Genomic DNA, 20,064 nt, shown 5'->3' with positions numbered 1-20,064 from the left:
CTGTACAGACTGTGAAGTCAGACATAAATTATTATTCTCTCTGTTTAGCAAAAGTTATTCTCAAAAGAAAAAATAAAAGTGATTGTTTCATTTCTGTTCAATTGCCCCACCACAGCACATGTTCATAAATATTCCTTTTTGTTAGCCAGTATACTTTTAGAGATATGTTTCATTTATTGCATATAAATATACATTAATTTTTTATCGGCCATGGGTGCACACAGATACCACAGTGAACCAAGATCAACAGACCCAAAACTCAGACACCGTGCACAGCAAGGGTAATTTCTAAGAGATATCAATACTGAAAATATAAAAGAAGTTGCACTTCTCAACGTCATATTCTATGACCTCGTGTTCAAAGATTTCACAAAACTGACCCTGATGTGCCTTGAAAGCTTCAGGTGAAAGGACCAGAAGGCAAAGAGTGGAAATAATTTTGAAAGGCAAATAATTCACCCAAACTGATGCTAATCAGCATAGCTGATAAAATTAACCTGGGAAATTCTGGTAGATAGGCATCATAATTTCTTTAGCCCATAACTCAGTGTTCTTAATATAGTTTCATGTCATTCTTCTCTCTGTTATACCAAGAGACAATGAAATCTGTCTTTTAACTCATTTACAATTTTGCAGGATTCATTACTAGATCAATATACCAGAATCATACTGAGCAAAGCTCTTTGACTTGTTTTCACATATATCTGTAGGTGTGTATATGTGTGCACTAAGTAAAGCCATAGTTTTATAATCCATATTATTGTCTTAGTTTTTTAGATACAAATAGTGCATTAAACTTGAATTCTGCTGTCCAATGCTTTGCAAAATACTAATTTCAGTTTGCAAATATTAAAGGTGTACTTGTTTCTATAAAACAACAGAAAATTAAGGAGGTAATTAAATAAAAATAATATAAAATATTTTCTTTCATATTTTATATTAAATAATATAAAATATTTTCCTTTCCAGGTTCCATTACTCCTGTAATATGTTACAGCTATGTGGTACATAGCTTTGTGCCTGTAGGGTATATCTAAACCATTTCTAGATCTCAAAAAAGAGGTCTGTCAGAGGCCTGGGGCACATGGTTATCCCATGAACCACCCAGGAGCAGCCCCTGAGTGGGTAATACAAACACACAAATCTTAACATTGAGGCAGGATGCACACATTTATTTCATTCTAGACCTCTCTCCACCCACTGCTCTTCACATATGCTTGCACTTCTGACCTGAGCCTCCAGCAGTGTTTGTGGAATTCGTACTGTAAGCCACGATGTGACTGTGTTACTGTATTTCCCAAGAAGACTACTGCCTAGTGCAGTTCTTATGTCTTTTATGTCTTTTCTTTTTATGTCTTTTCTGTGTTTTTTGGGGTTTTTTGGGTTTGGTTTTTTTGGGGGGTTTTTTGTTTTTGAGATATCACATCCTTTTGCAATGGAAATAAATTATTACATTCTTGAATTCTGCTTCACCTAATTTTACTTAATTAGGCACAGGTGAGGCAAGCATCCATTTACATCACTCTCATGGGCCCCAGGTTGAAAGTCAAAAGAGCTTTAGCCTCTTGAGTAATACCTTAATTACTCGATAGCTCTAGCAGCTGAGAGATTTGCTTCCACAGTTGAATTCTGATAGTCCAACTCAAGGAAACTGAAACTGAATAAGCAGAGGATGATATCTTGGGCCTATGGTACTAAATGACAAAATTCTTATTGCTCCAAAGAGTCAGAAAATCTAGTTTAGGCTTCCAAGACAGCACAGAAGATGTGAGCAGTTTCTCTACCACCAGTTTTCCCCTTTCCTTTTCCCAGTTTTCTTCTACTTAAATTGTTTGAAATTGGAAGAAACAGAGGTATTTCCTTCTGTGGCAGCAAGATTTATACATGAAAATATTACACCAAAAACATCCACATAATATTTTCAATATTTCCAAGCACTGGCATACTCAATTCTGTCCTGGAACTGAATGTGAAAAGGTATACCCACCTAACCTTTCCTGCAGGAAATGTGTGCCCATATGGAATATGTGCTTTTCTGAGACAGGTAACTTTGCTCTTAAGCAAAGGTGAGCAGGATTGCTTCAAGGGATTAAAACCATAGGTCAATTAACTTCTGCTGTACTCATGATAAAAGGAAGGCTCACAGGGCTATCTGCCTGTACTCAGATTTCCAAGATGAATGTCCTCTTTTTGTCTGTGCCCAAAGAAGGCTTGAGATGCAAGTAAAGCAAAAATCTGGAAGAGAACATAGAGTTTCTTCTACTTTCTTACTTCTAATAATCTCTCAGCTTTACTTTTCCTCAACTGGCCTATCAGAAGAATGGGGATAATCCTGCCCACCTCCTAGGAATATCAAGAGTGTGACCCCAAACAAGGTCATAATCTCTGTGTGCTGAACTCTACACCAGCACCCAGTGCATGTGATCCTCAGATTAAATACTTTTCAGTTTTAACTAGCAATATAAAGGGTGACACAGAAGAGCAATTGGTCAATCTCTCTGCACATAGAGAACCAGAGCAAAAACTTGTGAACTAACACGCATAGGAACATAAAGGAAGAGTCAGAAATTTAACCTAGATCCCTAGGAAATCAGTTCTTTTATCATGGAGCATATTATTGTGGAGAAATAACTTTCATCTTTATTGCATGCTCTTGACACAAGACTGAACTAGCAGAAAAACTCACATTTGTTCTGAAAAAGAAGGACAGAGCACATAAACTCTTTTTCAATAGCTGTAAGCTGTAAGTGAGGAGCAAAAATTCAGAATTAGCATGTGAATTAATGCTATCACTGTGCTAAAAAATTAATCTTGTGCCATTTAAAATTTTTTACCCAGACATATTTTTTATCCCTTGCAGATGGATCTTGGCAATTAGAGGCTGAGCTAATAAGCTCCAAACTAGTAAAATTCTAATTGCAGAGCCAGGTATATGAGGTGATTTTAGGAGTTAATAAGCCAGAGGACAAGCTATACTGCCAAGTGTAACCTTTGACAGGAGGGTCAGAAGTCACAGGGCAACCCTAGAAACAGACCAGCTCTTTAAATCTTCTTACTGGGTTACAGGAGTGAACTCTACCTGTTATGTGTGGTTTTGACTGGAAACAAAAATCTTCAGTTTTGCTTAAGCTGCAATGACTGCTTCAACTCTTGGATAGACAGAGATTCAGATGCGATAAGAAACCTCTCATTTATGCTACAAGGTTGGCCATGTCAAAGGAGAATTAACAGAAGAAAGAAGAAACAGATGTTATTTTTCACCAGTTATAAAACTGAGGCTTTCATACACATTCTTATATTAGTCCTTAAAGGCCAGCATCCTTCACTTTCTATAAACATTTAATGAAAGCTTGGCAAGAGAACAACTTTAATCTCAAATACCTGGTTATGTATAAACACTTCTGCACCATGTTTTCAAGTCTATAATCAAGCCCTAACAACCTGAAATTAAATTTGTTTAGAATTAAACACAAAACACAGAATAACATTATTGCTGCTATAATACTTGCATCTCTAAAAGGACAACAGAAATAGCCTCACCTGACTCACAGAGATAGCCAGAGCACTGGAAATTACCAATATTTTTCATGAAAATGACTGCAAATGAACTCAGAACAAGAATATTCACTCATGTAACTGACAGCTAATTTTGAAATAACGAATGCATTTAAGAGTAACACAGTTTTTAATTGCAAATTTAAGAAGGCAAAATAAGCAACGTGCTGCATAAATTGTTCATTCTGAATGATTCATCCAAATCTAATAACTATCTGTCTCTACAAATATTGTAATAAGGCATAGTCAGTCAGTATAAAAACAGCAGGAGGAAACGAGCTACAAAAAAAATTAAGCTGTATTGCTGCTGTTTCAGTACCAAAGGACAGACATCATAACTCTCTAATGATTCTTTCTAGCTTCAGATGCTCCTACAAAAGCAGAATTTACACTGCATTTTGCTGCTGTGCATCATGGTTGAGATCCACAAGCTCAAATGTAGTCTGACCCTAAAGGCAAAATGCAATGCTTATTCTCTCCTCTAATTTTTGCCCCTCTTTTCCTTGGAAACCCAGAACCAGAGGCGTGGGGGGAAGTTGCTGACTCAAATTGCTGTGTGAGCAAAACCCACAGGCTCCACGTTGCGGCTATATATGGGCTGGGGGGAAAGACGATGGGCCTGTCTCAAAAGAGTCGCCAACCATCACGTCTGAGAGCTCCTCTCAGGCGTCCCCAGCCTAAACATTTTATGGGCTGGGGGTCACAGGTCACCAACTGTCCAAACAGAGCACAAGTCACACTGTGCACCCGCGAGGAAACGGAGCAGACGGCAAAGCTGGAGTTCAGGGGCCGCGCTGCTCAACGCGCACCACAAATGGTGAAGCTGCCCTTAAAAAGTAACAGCCTTCCCCCACTAAATCTTTCTGATTTTTACAAGTAGAGCTCAAAGTTAAGTGGGCGTGAGTTTTAAAAGATCAATGCACATGTGGAATTAGACTATTCTAAATGTCTTTTTCTCTTTTTTTTTTAATGGAGGAAAACAACCACCAAACTTTGAACTGCCAAATTTAACCAGCAGCAAACTCCAAAGCACCAGGTGGTTTTATAAACCCAAAGGTTCATAAATCTTTTCTTTAAAGTTTCCAATTTCAAAAAAGAGCTTGTTCTCTTTGTGGTTATTTTTCAATTTTTCTCCCTCCCTCCCCCTTCTTTCCTGCCTTTGGGTGGATGACCTGCCAACCCCTGACAGTCTTTTAAGCTCGCCGTGCTGGCTCCTGCTGACGCTGCCGGAGACAGGCTGCCCACTCATGGGGCAGTGAGCTGTGGGCATGACTTCATCCACCCAGAGGAATCACTGGGAAAGGGGCTGCAAAGGGAGCCGTGCTTTCTATTTTTAAACACTGCCTGTCGCGTAGCTCAGGAGTGCAAGGAGTTCAAGCGTTCAGTGAATCTGTTCTCGCTACTTCTCGGGCCTTTAAAGCAGTAATAGTTCTGGTAATCGAGGCAGTGTAGTCACCAGTCTACAGCCCATGGGCTACATACAGACCATGGGAGCAATTAATCTGTCCTGTGGGGTGGTTTGGGAGACTGCCAGGTGTAGGCAGGGGGATCAGGATTGGATCAATCACCAGTGGCTTGTGTTTAGTGTGGACCAAGGTGTCTTCATGAAAGATGGCAGCTGGGAATAAACTTCTGCTACAAGCAGAGCAAATCACTTGCCCTGTACCCTTGCTTCTGCTATATGAATAATGCTACTGAGAAAGGCATCTGTCAGGCATAGCATGAGGTCTTCTTGTGCCCAGAATTGGCTGGTGGCTGTTATGCTTGTGGGAGCATATAGGGGTTTTACCTATGCATGTATACAATGAAGCATGTAAGCAGTACACTCCCAGGAGGCACCAAACTTTCAGTAGTTTCTGTGATGTAAGAAGAGCAGAGCTGCCATAAACATTCCATCTCCAATGTTAAAAGAAATTAGCAAAAAGGTCAGATACTGGTCTTTTAGGTACTCCTCTATAATCAAGAGACACACAGACACACGGTCCTCTAATCTTCTTAAACTGACGGAATATAAAGCAGCAAGAGTGGAAGAAATGACCACAGATTTATGACTTCTTGCTTTGTTTCCTAATTACACTCTAAGATCAGCCCACTTTAACACATGCATCAAATTATGCAATCACAAAACCACTCAGGTCGGAAGGGTCCCAGAGGTCACCAAGTCAATCCCCTGACAGCAGCCTGCTCCCTCTGCTCTACACATTCTCCTGCAGAAAGGCAGCATGGAGAGAGAGCTGCAGAAACAGCTGTGAAACCATTAACTAGCTTGCTGTATCAAAGTCAGGCAGATGGGAATCTTTAGCCCATTACTACTTCTCTTCTTTAGAAACAGCACCCAGCACATGGTTGGGTAGAGATGTCACACATCACCGCTTACCTGTGTCGTAGATCTGGGTGAGGGTAGGTTATTAAGTCTTCAGCCAGTTGATGGGTAAGAGTGTTGTCTGATCAGATTCACTATAAAAAATCACATTACATATCCTTAGAGATGGCTTGATTGGTAGAAAATTTCCTATGAAGCCCTCAGATAAATATCACCCACCTCTATTGCTGAAGCTAATGAGGCAAAAATGTTGTGGAACATAATCAAGGCCACACAAGAATATCAGTATCAGAGCTGGGGTTACATAGCACAGGTTTGATCTAAATACCCTAACCCCTTCAGATTATTCACTCCTGTGGCCTGTGCCATGCAAGCTCATGAGGTATGGAACTGGCCCACAGACAGGAAGCTGCTTGAAGCAGTGAAACCATTGCAAGATACCAGCAAGAGTCATCCAAGCCTTTCTGTCAATCCTTCAGCTAGGCAGTACTCTTCCCTTTGGAATAAGTGTTCCTCACTTTTTTTGCAGCTTTCTTTCATCCACTTTCATCCCATGTCTTTACCCTTCTCACATATACAAATATACACATGCTTTGCCAGAAAATCAAAGAAAACTACCTCTCTTGTAAAAAAAAACCAAGAGCTTTCATGTTTCTCATGTTTTATGCTGTTGTAACTGCATTTGATATAGTCCCATGAGCAGACTTTCCAATAATAATGACTAAATCTACTTTTATTTTGTAGGATATTTAGGAGTGATTTGGAGCTGTAACCACAGTTATACAGACAGCTCTCACCACATACATGTGGTATTATTTACTCAACCTCCTGATTCATTAAATGGATTTCCAGGTCCTAAGAAGTTTATTATTATTCCTCTGTGGCATCTTCATATTGATTATAATTTCAAAATTCTCTGCTGGACATCAATGAGTATCCACTAAATTAGGTGACAGTTGATGGGTACAAAATTGAAACACTATTTGCTGTCTACAGACAACAAAGTAATTAAGGTGATTCCATGTCTCCTCACTCACACTTTAGAGCTAGATCTGGTTCTGTGTTGAACTGTAGGGAAAGAAACAGGAGAGCAGACAACTGGTAGACAAACTACATAGTCATGGCAAACACAGCATCTAAAATCTTCCAGCATATTGGCTAGTGTGACAAAGCAGCTATTATTTTGTGCCATAGCTCCTCCAAATCCTGGGTCTGGTCTTTCCTTAACTAAGGAGTGTTCCAGTATTGCTCTCTTCAGCCTCGGTCTCTGAGAATTGTGTTGAGAAATAGAAAAGAGGCGATTTGGGGCTCATAAGCCCCACATAAAACAACACTGTAACAAACGAGCTGAAATTACAGACTCCTCAGTGATACAACTCATTCTCCAGCTTTCTTAGCAAGGCCAGAACATCAGGTTCCTCTGGATTCAGTATTACTAACCTGCAGTTAAAAACAATTGATAGAAACAATTTTATATTGCTCTTTCTCTTAATGGTCAAATTCCAAAATGAATGCCAAATCTGAATTTGGCAGTAGGGATCCATGGCTGTGCTTGTAACTTAAATATCTCTAGCCCAGATGGCCCTTAAGCATATTTGAAAAACATTGCCGGGTTCCAACGGCAGCAAGCCAGGTTCCAGAGTCTCCTGAGCAGAACAGTACACCAATATTTTGCATCAAATAATATTTTTAAATATATGAAAATATCTAAGCCCTATCTTTTCATCCATAAACAGACTCTAGTCATTTATATACATAAACATAATTTATGTAGAAATAGATCCATATATAAGGCATCCCATCTCATTCCACCATATGCTATGATAAAAAATCTGAGCAGAATCTCAGAATGCAGGCTTGATCTTGGTGGAACTAGGCTTAAATATGGGAACCATTGTTTCCAGAATTATCCAGTAACCTGGTTGGCACCCTGAGGGAATGATACATGCCTCCTCTTTATTAAAAGCGTCTTCCAAAAAACTATCGCAGTAGCTGGTAGCAAACAACTTCAAGGAAATGTGTCATGTAATTCTTGTCCTGCCAAAAAAAAAAAATATTATTAATAATAAAATCTACTTAGCTGATAACATTTTTGATAGTTACTAGGAATGAGATAACTATTCTCAGTTTTGCTAAACCCCTACATGGATTTTGCCAAGATTAAAATAACAACAAAGATATGGCAACAGTATACTTCCAATAGCTAAAATTCTGAACAAAAATCACCATTTAAAATGAGTGAAGAAGTCTTTTCCAGAAAGAAAAAAGTTTTATAAGTTTTATGTTCTCAAACGGTGGATCAAAGTGACTTTAATGACTTCCCTGTTACCTGCCATGTTCATGCAAGTAATATTCATTAGCAACAAGATTATAAATGAGGCAAAAAAACTACTTGTCTCCTTATAATGCTATCTTTTCTTTGCCAAGCCCTATCACTATTCAAAATTGTAGATTTCACTCCTAATCAAATAAGGATCTGAAACGCATTTCTTCCCTAAATCTACAGGGGTATGTTTTAGCAGAGGAGCTGTACCAAACTTCACCCTACAGGCTGCACTAACTCAGCATCCTGTCAAACTATCCCAGGGAAGACCATAGCCTTTCTCTAACTCTGGCCATAGGATCATGTATGCTAAGTGCATGACCTATTGAGGAAAACAGTCCAATTCACTTGATGATGTGCTAGGATCAGCTGGTCTTCCATTAGCACAAAATACTCTATGAGGCTGAGAGCAGCCAGATCACCCATTCCATTGCTTGCATGGAACTTTATTCTGTCAAGAGCATTACAAATCAACATGGATTGTGGTCTTCTAATTTTTCCTGAATCTTTGACTGGGTCTGGCACCCATTGCATGCAGTAAGCCTGTGAATTGAGTTTGCATGCACGCATACTTGTGTGGGAGGTTTCTAGTGTGCATGTGACTAGATGTGTCTGTGAAACAAATTTCTGGACTGATACAGACCATTTAACCAGAACAAAATTAGGTATGTGTGTGAGTTGTATGATGCAAGTATGGACATCATTACATCTAGATAGATACATATAGACAGGTGGCAAACTAATGGATTCTGGTAAGTCAAGCAACATTTATTTTTCCTGTGGTGTCACAGTAGGGCACAAATAGAACATATGTAACAGCTGAGAAAGGAAAACCAAAGCCAGTACAAATTAAATAGGGATATATGATGTGTGGATGATCCTGAAGGAATGAAAACAGAGATGCAGAACAGTGCATAATTTTATGTGCAGTTTATGCACATTACCTATGCCTTTATATACAGACAAGTCACACTCCATCAGGGTTATGGAAATAGTCTTAGTTCCAAAGGTATTAGAAGATACAATATTAAAACTCTTCCTGCACAAATACCAACACATGCTTTACTGATTTTATTCCAAACCTCTAGAACTCAATACCTTAGATCTATCACAAAATAGAAACACTAGGGATATCTCCCCATAGAAAACAGAACAAACAGAAACACCAGCAGTATATTTTTTGAAGGGTTTTATGCTATATTCTTTTTCATTCACAGTCATTTTGAGACATGTGTGTGTAATGCAGTCCTGGACAATGTGATAGCAATTGTGTCTGCCTTTATTCAGTGGCTAACAGCCCTTTCTGAACTGATGTTCTTAGGAAAAGCCTTCAGAATAACCATATTCCTCCACAAAATCTCTAGTGGAGAGCACTGAACACTCACATGGACCTTTCAGATATGTTAAGTCTATCTCTTGCTGATTGGTCCTGTTACTCATCTTTCTAAAAAACCTTCCAGGTTGCATTTCAGAATGCAAAAAGCTATTTGAAATTCTCTCCAGATGTCAAAGATTTTTGTTGTCTTTTTTCCTCCTGACAGATTCATGTTCTGAAAAGAAGAAAATAGAGAAAGAAAAAAAAAAATAAAGAAGATAAGGAGAATTTTTTTTAACCTTTAAAAGATACGAGAGATCTAAATTAAAAACCTTTCTGCAGTGAAAGGTGGCTGCGGGGAATGTATAGTCATTTACTGCTGGCATGTTTACAGGCTTTGAAGGTTCTTCACATCTAGCCGAGTGAGAATGGTTAAGAGCAGCTCTACCTCACACTAAGATTTTATGGTATTAATGAGGTCTTTATTAAACCAAATACCTGCAGGTTCTGTTACTGCTAGTGTAGTTACAAATCCTTCATACTTGTTCATACAAGGCAGAGAGTAAAATTGGAGCACTGTAAAAATGACTGGCCCTTTGCCTTTCTATCCTTGTGATGATCACTTTTTCTAATAAGTAAAAGGGTTTGTTTCCACTGACACTGCTTACAATGAAATGGGTTTGGGTTTTTTGTTTATTTGCATTTTCTTTATTTTTTTAACAGCCACCAATTTATGACCAGTGTAGGAAAGAAGGTTTTGTGGAAGGTTTTGTGACTACAACAGGAAGAATATTCGAGTTACATTAACTGATTTACGTAAAGATGATATTTTTCTCCAGAACAAGTCTGGCGTAAACTGAAAAAAACCTTCTGCTGTCTTTTTATCACCATTTAATTATTTGGAATCATCAGCTCACAGGCATGTGAAAATAATGGATCCAGCTACAGGATATGTCTACACATGAACTCAAGAGCCATAATGGCAAAATGTGCTGCAAACTCATACCATTCTATTTTAATTTTGCAAGTCAACATGAAATACACTTTTGTTCCACTGTTATAAAGATGAGAATAAATATTAAAAACCTGAGGCATTCTGTTCTTCATTCATCATTAATTGTAACTTGGCTCTCTTTCTCCTACATATTACTGAATTTTTTTATTATTATTATTATTATTATATGATTTAGAGTATATCAGAAATCTTTAATACTATGATTGTGTCCCTCACAGAAAAACTGAATGTAAAAATGTGCTATTTTGATACAGGTCACTCCTCTACTTTTTAAAGATTGATTTTAAAACTCATAAGTTTAAGAAGGTTATACACTATACTTGCTCAGAAAAGCAGAATTTTTGTACAGAATTTGTGTCAGGTTCCTGGTTTTTTTTTAAAGGAAAGTATATAATAATTTGAATGAAATTTCAACCCTTTAATTAGAATTACTTTTAGTATCTACTTTCTTTTTAATTAACTACTTCTGTTTAATATATTAATTCTTTTAAAGGATACAAACAAGATAATTTTATTCACTACAAAAATTTTATCCTTTCTGGTGTCTAGAGGGTGGAATGGTATGATGTGAAACACATCATACCATTATACAAAGCCAAACACTCCTGAAATATGCTCTACAGGGAATATTAACCCCAAGCTTTGAAACCACAGCCAAATCAGAAAACCTATAAGGAGAAAATGACGCAAAGATTGTGCTGCACTCCACTCCCTCCTATTGGGTTCTTGTTGGTTTTTTTCTTATTTTTTTCCCAAGAAAGACTGTAACAATATGAAAGCCTTCAAGCCTTGGGAAGAGCTGTGTTTGAAGAGTAGCTCAAATGATTTTATAATCACACTTCAAAAACTAGGTATAATACATAGACAAAACAGGCAACAATTCCTTTACCTCTTCCTATTTACACAGAAAGTCCATGGACAATGAAAGAAATTGCACAGTTTATTCGTGCAGCCATGAAGCTGAAGCCATGTCAGCCACTTACAATGACCAGGTACTTCCAAAAATGGCAGTGTCATGACATTTCCATGGTGACTTTGGCCTCAGCTTTGCAAATCTCACAAGATCAAGTTACAGACTGAGGACTTAGGAAATGAGTAAGAAAGCACTAAAGGAGAAAAGCTGTGATCATATGCAGATATATTCATTAGAGAAGAGATTGAACAGAAACGCACCTTCAATAATTTTTTAATGAATTTTTAAGCATAAAAAGGTGCTGCAGGTGTGCAATTTAATGTATCTGACCTTTTAAGGACTGGTTAGAAATGTTTGCTACAAAAAAGTTTTCTTGTTTATATATTTTCTATTTCTGTTTAAAAATGTTTCTTTTAAAGCTTTATCTTTTTTCAATTTTATTTACAATAATTTTTTTTTCTTTGCTTTATTTCTTCATGTCCAATATAGACATCAGCTGTAATTTTTGGAATTACAAGCAAATCCTGACAGACACCCTGGAATAGGTGACAACCTCTGCACAGAACATACCATGGCCTGTGCCTGCTATATATATCTATACATATTTCCATGCATTTTTTACCTTGTAACAGAATTTCTTTTAGTAGCACAGAATATATAGTCTCTGGATAAATACTTTCCCACTTTTCCCTCAAACAAAGCAGTCTTAGGAAGTAGGTGAATGCATTTTACTAAAATAATTTCACATGTCTTTCAAAAAAATCTGTCAGTATTCATTTCTAGTCTGTGTTCAATAAATATGTCAAGCTTAACTAAAATATTTTTTAAATTAGGTAGAATAGAAAAAATATTCAGTGAGATCCCAAATAAGATTTGAGGTTCTAAATTTCCTGTAGGACAGGAGATGCCCAATACAAATATACCTCATCCCTTCAGGGTTTGCTGGGGTTTGTATGTTTGGAGTTTTTTTTATGTATTATCTTTAGAGACAGTAGCAAACACATCAAGAAAAGAAAATGTGATATGTCTTGAAATCACTCAGAGAAAACTCTGATGTTGAATGCTTCCTTAAACACAAGCAAATAAAGGTCACATTGTTTCTGTATTATTTCCATTCCATTATGAAACAGATATTGAACAGCAACATGCATTCCTTCCTCTGATAAATGCACAGCTAAAAGAAAGATCCTCCCAAAGAAGCAAGATCAGCATAGCTCTCTGCCTGTTATTTTGCTTTCAGCAAATACCCCACTCCCCAAGAAAAATTCTGCTGACCTTTCACTCTCCATGCAATCCTGACATATATATCAGAAATTATTGGACCAATGAACATTTCACATGCATTTCACATCAGGAAGAAAAATACATCTTCACAAAATGTACTTCTAAAGGACAGGACAAAACTGCCATTTGCCATTTTATGTTACTAGCCATTACTAAAATCAAACACTGCATGCTAAAACAGAAGCATGCTTATCACAATCTCTGGAAATACCTTCCTAGTCAAATGTGCTCAAAATCTCTGTACAGACTTCAGTGCTTTTTTCAACGTATTCACAATTGAAAAAAAATCCTCTTACTTTTACAAATTCTAGTTCCACAAAGCACTTAAGGAAATATTTTTCCAGTGATGCATTTACCCATAGAATTAGAAATATGCAAATATTTAAACCAAGTTCTATTTCTGCTATTCCCCACTCACTGGCAGAAAAATTCCAGTCTTCTGATGGCAATTTTACTGTTTATTACTTTTTATTAGATGTATGTTACACAAATATAGTACTAAAACCAATATTAATAATATTTCAGCGCACCAGTGAATTCCACTGTGGTATGTCTACCCATAGCAAAATCCTGCAACTCATTCTACTTTATCCTGAAGAATGATTAGCTGAAATCTGGACCTTATGGAAAATAACCTGATTGTAGCATCTTGTAGCTATGATTGTAGCTGAACATTGTCAAGGTAAAAAAATCCTATATAAAAGTTAATATATGGGAATACAAGAAAAAAACATAGCAACTATTTAAATCATTAGGTCTTCAGTCTTTATGGTTCTGATATTCAATGTGCCTCAGAATCAATCCTACCTTTTCCTTGAGGCTAAGGGAGCACTAAAACAGTGATGTTTTTATAGCAGTATCTTCTAAGTCAAAGTGTGCAAACACTTAGATGCTTCCTCATTTGGACTGGGTTGTATCTCACCGCTTTGGAAATTAGGCCAGATATGGCCCAATAGGTCATTCCACCACCCCAGAAGCAGAACAAAACTCAAACTGGGTAGACAGAAGCTGTTGCAATTAGTCAAAACATCAGTGATACTGCAATGGTCTCAGTGACCCACTCTAAAAATTTTTTGGAGAGTAGAGACTCTTCTTCACTTTCAAAATCACTACTTTTCACCTCTGAAAAAGGAAAATTTGATTTAAGGTATTGAATAAATAATATTGCAGCCACAAGACATTAAATGTCGAGCCAGCACAGGCTCAATCTGCCACTTCACATTCATACAAAAATTTCTGTAGTGCATCTCTGTCCTAGCAGATGTCAGACCTTTGTCATCCAACCTCCTAGAGCCACATAAACCTGGTGCCAAGTATCAGGCCAGAATAAGTACCGTAATGTGGTCTCCCAATTATTCAGTTGAAGTGCCACAGTGCAATTATGTTTGACCCAGATAAAATTTATACTGCCAAGTTATTTGATAATACACAGATACAGCATTAGTGGGCACTGAGCCACAGACTTCAAACAAATACAAGTATCAGGAACAATATACACTAGCCAGCTTTTACTCCATTCTTAGCAAAGTCCTCTAAGTTTTTGCTATCATTAACTGGAATTCTACTTGGGATTCACACTTAAGTACACATGGTGCACTTAGATGTCTGTCATCATAGTGGCAATGTTGATAAATTATTTTAAAATATGTTTTGCCTTTTTATTTTTATGTCTGCCTCTGAAATTTTATGAACCCACACTAGTACATGAATTAAAAGTAAACCAAAAATCTCCCAAATATTTCCACTTTTTTTATCCATATGGAATTCTTTTCCCTTTATGTTCTTATCTATTTTTTACACAGTCTGCATGCAGAGAGCACACTAAAGAAAGGACTCAATCCCCATTTTGTTGGTTTTGCTGAGACAAACATTTGGAAAGAATTCTTTTAAAATTCTCCTGTTCCCTATATGAAGAAGATGGAGAAGAAAGAGCTCTTGTTTAACAGAATTCTAGAAAATAACTTAAATTCTGCATAGAAGTTTCATGGACTTTATAGGGAGTAATTATAAAAAAAAATGAAATATTTTTCATTTAAAACTATCTACATTGAAAACCAAATATTTTTATTTTCTTCTTCCAAATATATTTTCCACAAGTTTGGATGGGTTTTGAGCAACTTGGTCTAGTGAAAGGTGCCCCTCTCCATTGCAGGGGCTTTGGAAAAAGATGAACATTAAGATACCATCTAAAGCATTCTACAGTTTTATGATTTTATGAAAATTTTATGTGCTCTGAGGAGCACATCTGGGGTTGATCCAAATAAAACAGTCTTGCAACTTTGTAAACTTGACAGGATAATTTATCAAATATTCTACCAAAAAAAGACAGGATCCCAAGGTCCTTCTCCACAGAGCTGCTTTCCACAATATCTACTACTCTCCCCTGATCTATCCTGGTAGTTGGTTCATCACAGAAGGCAATTAGGCTGGCCAACCATGATTTGCCTTTAGTGTAGCCACGCTAAATACTCCTGATCACCTTCTTGTCCCCCATACGGACAAAGATGGCACCTGGAATGAGGTGCTCCATCACTTCCCAGGGATTGAGGTGAGGCTGATAGTTTGGTTGTTCCCTGGGTCCTCTTACTTGCTGTTTTTGGAAACCAGAGTGACATTTCCTTTTTTTCAGTCCTCAGTCACCGCTACTGAGTGCCACCAACTTTTAAAGCTGATTGTGAGTGGCCTTGCTATGGTATCCATCAATTCTCTCAGAATTTGTGGATAAATCCTAGCAGGGCCCATTGACTTGAGGATATCATATTTGCCTGGGTGTTCTCTAACCCAATTCTCCTTGATCAAGGGAAAGTCTTCCTTCCAACATTCCTCTACCCTGGTCTCCCAGGTCAGAGATTCCTGCAGGCTGATCTTTTCCCAGTGCAAAGGCAGCATTCAGCAGTTCTGCCTTCTCTGCAACCTCTGTTACCAGGGTGTCCCTTCCATTTGGTTACAGGCCCACATTATCCTCACCTTTCTTTTGTTATTCATGTATTTGAAAAAGCCCTTCTTGTTCTTCTTGACATCCTTTTCCAGATGTAATTACAGAGGGGCCTTGACTTACTTTGTGTTTCTCGTTGCATGTGCAAAACAGGAACACAAGAACACAAGAACGCATAAACTTTTTTTTTTAACGTGTATCCAAAGTGCCAATTATTTAGATCACATACAGGAAAATTTTTCTGAACATTCATTTTTGCATGATCTGCACTGGGGATCATCTTTTAAAAACATAACAAAAATTTGATGTTTCAAACTTCTTCATCAACTAATGTTCTGTTATTAAAGACAGATACCTCTAAGTAAGTAAAAGTCAAAATCAAGTGCTATTACCAGTCTTCAATTAAATTACTTAAGTATTCTGCAAGGAGCTATTCTATTAGAAAAGATTTTTCATTCTTCTGCATTAGCCATCCAGCAGACACACTTGCATATCGCAAAAACTTTAAATAAAGTAAAATTAAATAGGAATATTTGATCTTCCAGTACTGATCAATAGTTCTTAATCAAGATGCCACAGTCTAATTCACAGATTGAAACCTGATATGAGATAGAAAGATAAGGTTATTGAGAAACGAGCACTAAATGCTGTTATCTGTAATATTGATACATCACATGGAATGCCTATGAAGCATGAACAATGAGCTAAAAACTATATAATAAAGTCTGATTATAGTAAGTCATGTTTTTGGTATATTGTTTATATTGGGTGGTAACAACTGCTCATTTTATTTCCAGGAAAGACCTTGAAGATAAAAGGAATGTTATCATTTTAAAACAATAATTAAATATATATATATATTTAAAATATATTATATATATATATTTAATAAATTAATGTATATATAAATATGTATGTATGTATGTATGTACATATGTATATATTCCATCTCCAAGGGAGATGGAAACATGCTGCTAACCAGAGCTGTGCTATCCAGAGTCTTTCTTTGTAGTTCTTTGTGTTGTTCCAGAGGCTTTTTCCTCAGCGCTGGTAACTATCCACCTAGTTACAGCGCTGTCTTGAGTTATTGTTAAAATAGGCAATTAGGTGGTTATTGGGGGCTAGAATGAGCTTCCTTTCCATGATTCAGAGAATAATCAGAGACAATGGAATGCCATATTTCTATGTCTTTGGACAATATAGAGCCAGGTCACTTTCAAAAGGCAGAAGGAAGCATTTTCAGCTACTTTCAAGTTTTTATTCAACTTTAAATAGGACAAAATTCCTAATTTATAAAAGAAAATAAACATTTTAATCTATTTGTTTATGTTTACTGTAACTCTTCCTCTCTTTTCTTTCTCTCCCTTTTTTTTTTTTTTTTTTTTTTTCATCTTTGGTACTAGTAAGAAATTATGTTCACTTGAAGTGCAGGTCTGGGAATCAGGAATTTTATTTTATTTTTTTCCCCTCAAGATTTCCTGTGCAGACACAAATAAACTTAACCTCTATGTCAGTTCTCACACCTGGTAAAAGAACTTCACCTTTATACTTATCTACTTTATAGAGAGTGTCTTCTCTCCCGCTTATGATTCTTGATTGCTGCCAATTTTAATCCATTCATGTTTGTAAAGTATTTGAGGATGAAAGGTGCAAGAGAAAATTAAATTGTCTTATTTTGTGGTAAACTATTTTAAATAAAACATCATGCAATGATTTCAAATAAACCACTCTCTTGTGATCTACATTTAGGATGCTTGTCTACATTTACACAGCAAGAGGCAGGTTATCCTCCAAGCTAAGTCATATGAGGATGCTGACTTCAGCTGATGCCATCAGGCCTCAAAGAAGGGTCCCTGTCCAAAAATAGAGAAGACAGACTAGGGAGTTTACCTGTTGTCTTTGTTATCTAGTCCCTAATATTAATTAACTCAGTGTCTTATTTTGGCCCCACTACCAAATCCTCAAAATTCCAAGAAAAGGAGACTAGTGAATGAAAGAGCAACAGGTGGTTTGAGAACTGTTCATTCATCTAATTCACAGGACTCTTCTAATATAAGATACCAGGATTTTTCAGTCTCCCTGTAATCTTATTGAGGCAGGTTTTCAAATGAAGCTGAATGAAATCAAGCTTATAAAGCCATTAACTGAGGTTTAGAAGGCAGCAGTTTTTTCTACCATCCATGCTAGAGTTTTTCTGTGGCCCCATTCTAATATTACTGCCTTCATCAAATTGCCACTTTTCCTGCTGCAGACAGCAACTGCTTCAGCAACTGCTCAGCAGAACCTCAATTTCCAGTAAAGGTGCAGACTCTAAGCAGAAAAAACTGTTCTAGCAAAAATCCCAGAACTTAGCAAAGGTAGACCACCTGTTACTGGTTCTGGTTTATTGCTAAAGTATCTTGTCTTCCAAGGAATGCCTCTCCTAAATGCTTAGCCTTTCTTCTCCGTTGTTCACCATTACTTCAAGGATCCTGAAATACTGAGGGATTCTGGGTTGCATGTATACCCATTCCACAGGTATGGAACAAGTTGTCTAAAGGCAAGAAAATTCATTAACACTGTATGCCTTATTCATCATGACCACCTCCTTTGGAAAGTTTCTCCATGGGTAAATGCACCTGAGAAACAGATGAAAGGTTATATATTTGCTAACATATTCATGCAGATGAGCCTCACACGAGAAGAAAACAGGGCCAACCTGCTTGGGCTGGTTTGCAGCTTACCACAGATGCATCAGAACTGAGAACAAACCTCACTGCTGACGACAGCATGTGTTTTGCATGTGGTGGAAATGCCCATCTTTTACGCAGGTTTTTGAGTGTAGAAAGTAATTTTGTAGAGGCTGGGTTTGTTTTTTTAAATAATACTAACTTATTCATGAGACATTTCAGATTAAGCAGATATAACTTCTACCTCTTCAATTCTTCTAAATTTTTCCCTTTTTTTATATATAAAAACTCAGTCTACTTCTCTAAGCATCTCTCAGACAGAGGATCAGTTATACCAAGATTTGTGTTGTGTAATATATTTTTTAAGTTACCACTAATGTCATATCTATAATCCTACAGATAGTGACCTGTCTTTCCAGGAGCCAGAGTTCTCTTTACTCCGGATAAATTTCTGTTCAATTTATGCTATTCCTCTCAATGGGGATACTGCAAACTACTGTTTGCCTCTCACAAATGGCCAGAATTTTAATGTAAGCAAGCTTAGATGGCTGAAGCACCAAGGATGGATGAGAAGACTATTACGGGGAGTGGGAACAGTAGGCTAGAAACATTGAGAAAATCTGTCTCAGAACTGGAGATTTCCAGGATCAATGGCATTTTCACCTCATTCAGGGCAAAATATTGGCAGTCTTTTCGTTCACTCGTACTTGGGATCCCACAGCTCAACTTATTAATGAAATTCCCCCTCACAGCTCAAATTAAAAAAAAAAAAAATAAAAATAACCAAAAAATACTGAATATGAATGTGGAAGAAAGGCAATTTGATGTTTGTAATTATGGAGGCAAACTCCACAACCTGCTGAATGTATGCAAAATGGACCCTGCATGGTGTATATAAGAGCAGTATGTGCAGAGAATAGCAGCAAGAATTGAGATTTCTTTCTGGTAAGGAAAGTCATCATCCAGAATCCCAACCATGAGCACCAAGGGGGCTTCACTGAAAGGTAAGAACTTTAACATTCATCTGCTGACAATTTTTCTACTTTTTTCTATTTCAATTGAATTAGGAGGCATCTGAAATGTAACAGGTCTAGAAAATGAGGTCTTCCAGCCATGTAATTTTGCAGAAAGGACAAAACCAGAAGAAAGAAGCTTGATGCCTTTTATCATCTAAGTGTACCTTTGCGTTGGTTGGTGTCACAAAAAATTGGCTTGAGGGATGTCACACCTTGCATGTGCAAGTTTGGATCTGGACTGGTTTGCTGTACCACTCAGAAGGCTATGACCAGACGTCATTACCCACAAGTCTAGAGATGATGCGGTAATTTTGAAATGAATGTTTTCAAAACATCCATCAACTTTCCAAGCCAACAAGTCTCAGGTTTTCATAGAGTTATTCCTTAGAATACTTTCCTAGCTGCAGCGTCCAACATGTACCTTGCTCATGGGGGAGGAGGAAATCTTATATCAATATTGTGTAAATCCACATTTTTGAATGTAGAGCTATAAAGAAACTTATCACATGAATGCTTAGGGATAGTTTTGCTGATATATAATGAACACTTTAATTGAGCATTTTAAATATTTCTAGTGAACCAGTATAGGTAACAGGTCAATTTCCAGAAGTAAAAGTCTCAGAACATTCATTTACCAAATATTTTCTTTTAATTATTTGCCATTGTTTTTCTCTGTACATTATATTTCACTGAATAAAAAACTCTGCTAAGTTAAC

General features: G+C 37.1%; 1 protein-coding gene across 28 annotated transcripts in view; it reads right to left on the bottom strand.

Moving 5' to 3' along the window:
* The window catches only part of LOC110483451 (uncharacterized), a 425,837-nt gene that overhangs the window by 110,013 nt on the left and 295,760 nt on the right, over positions 1–20,064 (bottom strand). For 27 of the 28 annotated variants that reach the window (XR_014953368.1, XR_014953360.1, XR_014953366.1 and 24 more), the window contains 2 exons: positions 7,828–7,915; positions 5,933–6,012 (listed from right to left, as the gene is read on the bottom strand). The gene's annotated coding sequence lies outside the window, so the exon portion shown is untranslated. Of the gene's footprint in view, positions 1–3,079; positions 3,197–5,932; positions 6,013–7,827; positions 7,916–20,064 lie in introns of all 28 variants that reach the window. The other variant, XR_014953348.1, reaches the window with a different exon arrangement.

This window comes from Lonchura striata, chromosome 2, assembly GCF_050655825.1.
Source record: "Lonchura striata isolate lonStrDom1 chromosome 2, ASM5065582v1, whole genome shotgun sequence".
Classification (NCBI taxonomy): domain Eukaryota; kingdom Metazoa; phylum Chordata; class Aves; order Passeriformes; family Estrildidae; genus Lonchura; species Lonchura striata.
The sequence above is the reverse complement of the archived record's forward strand: the minus strand, read 5'-3'. Positions and strand labels throughout refer to the sequence as shown.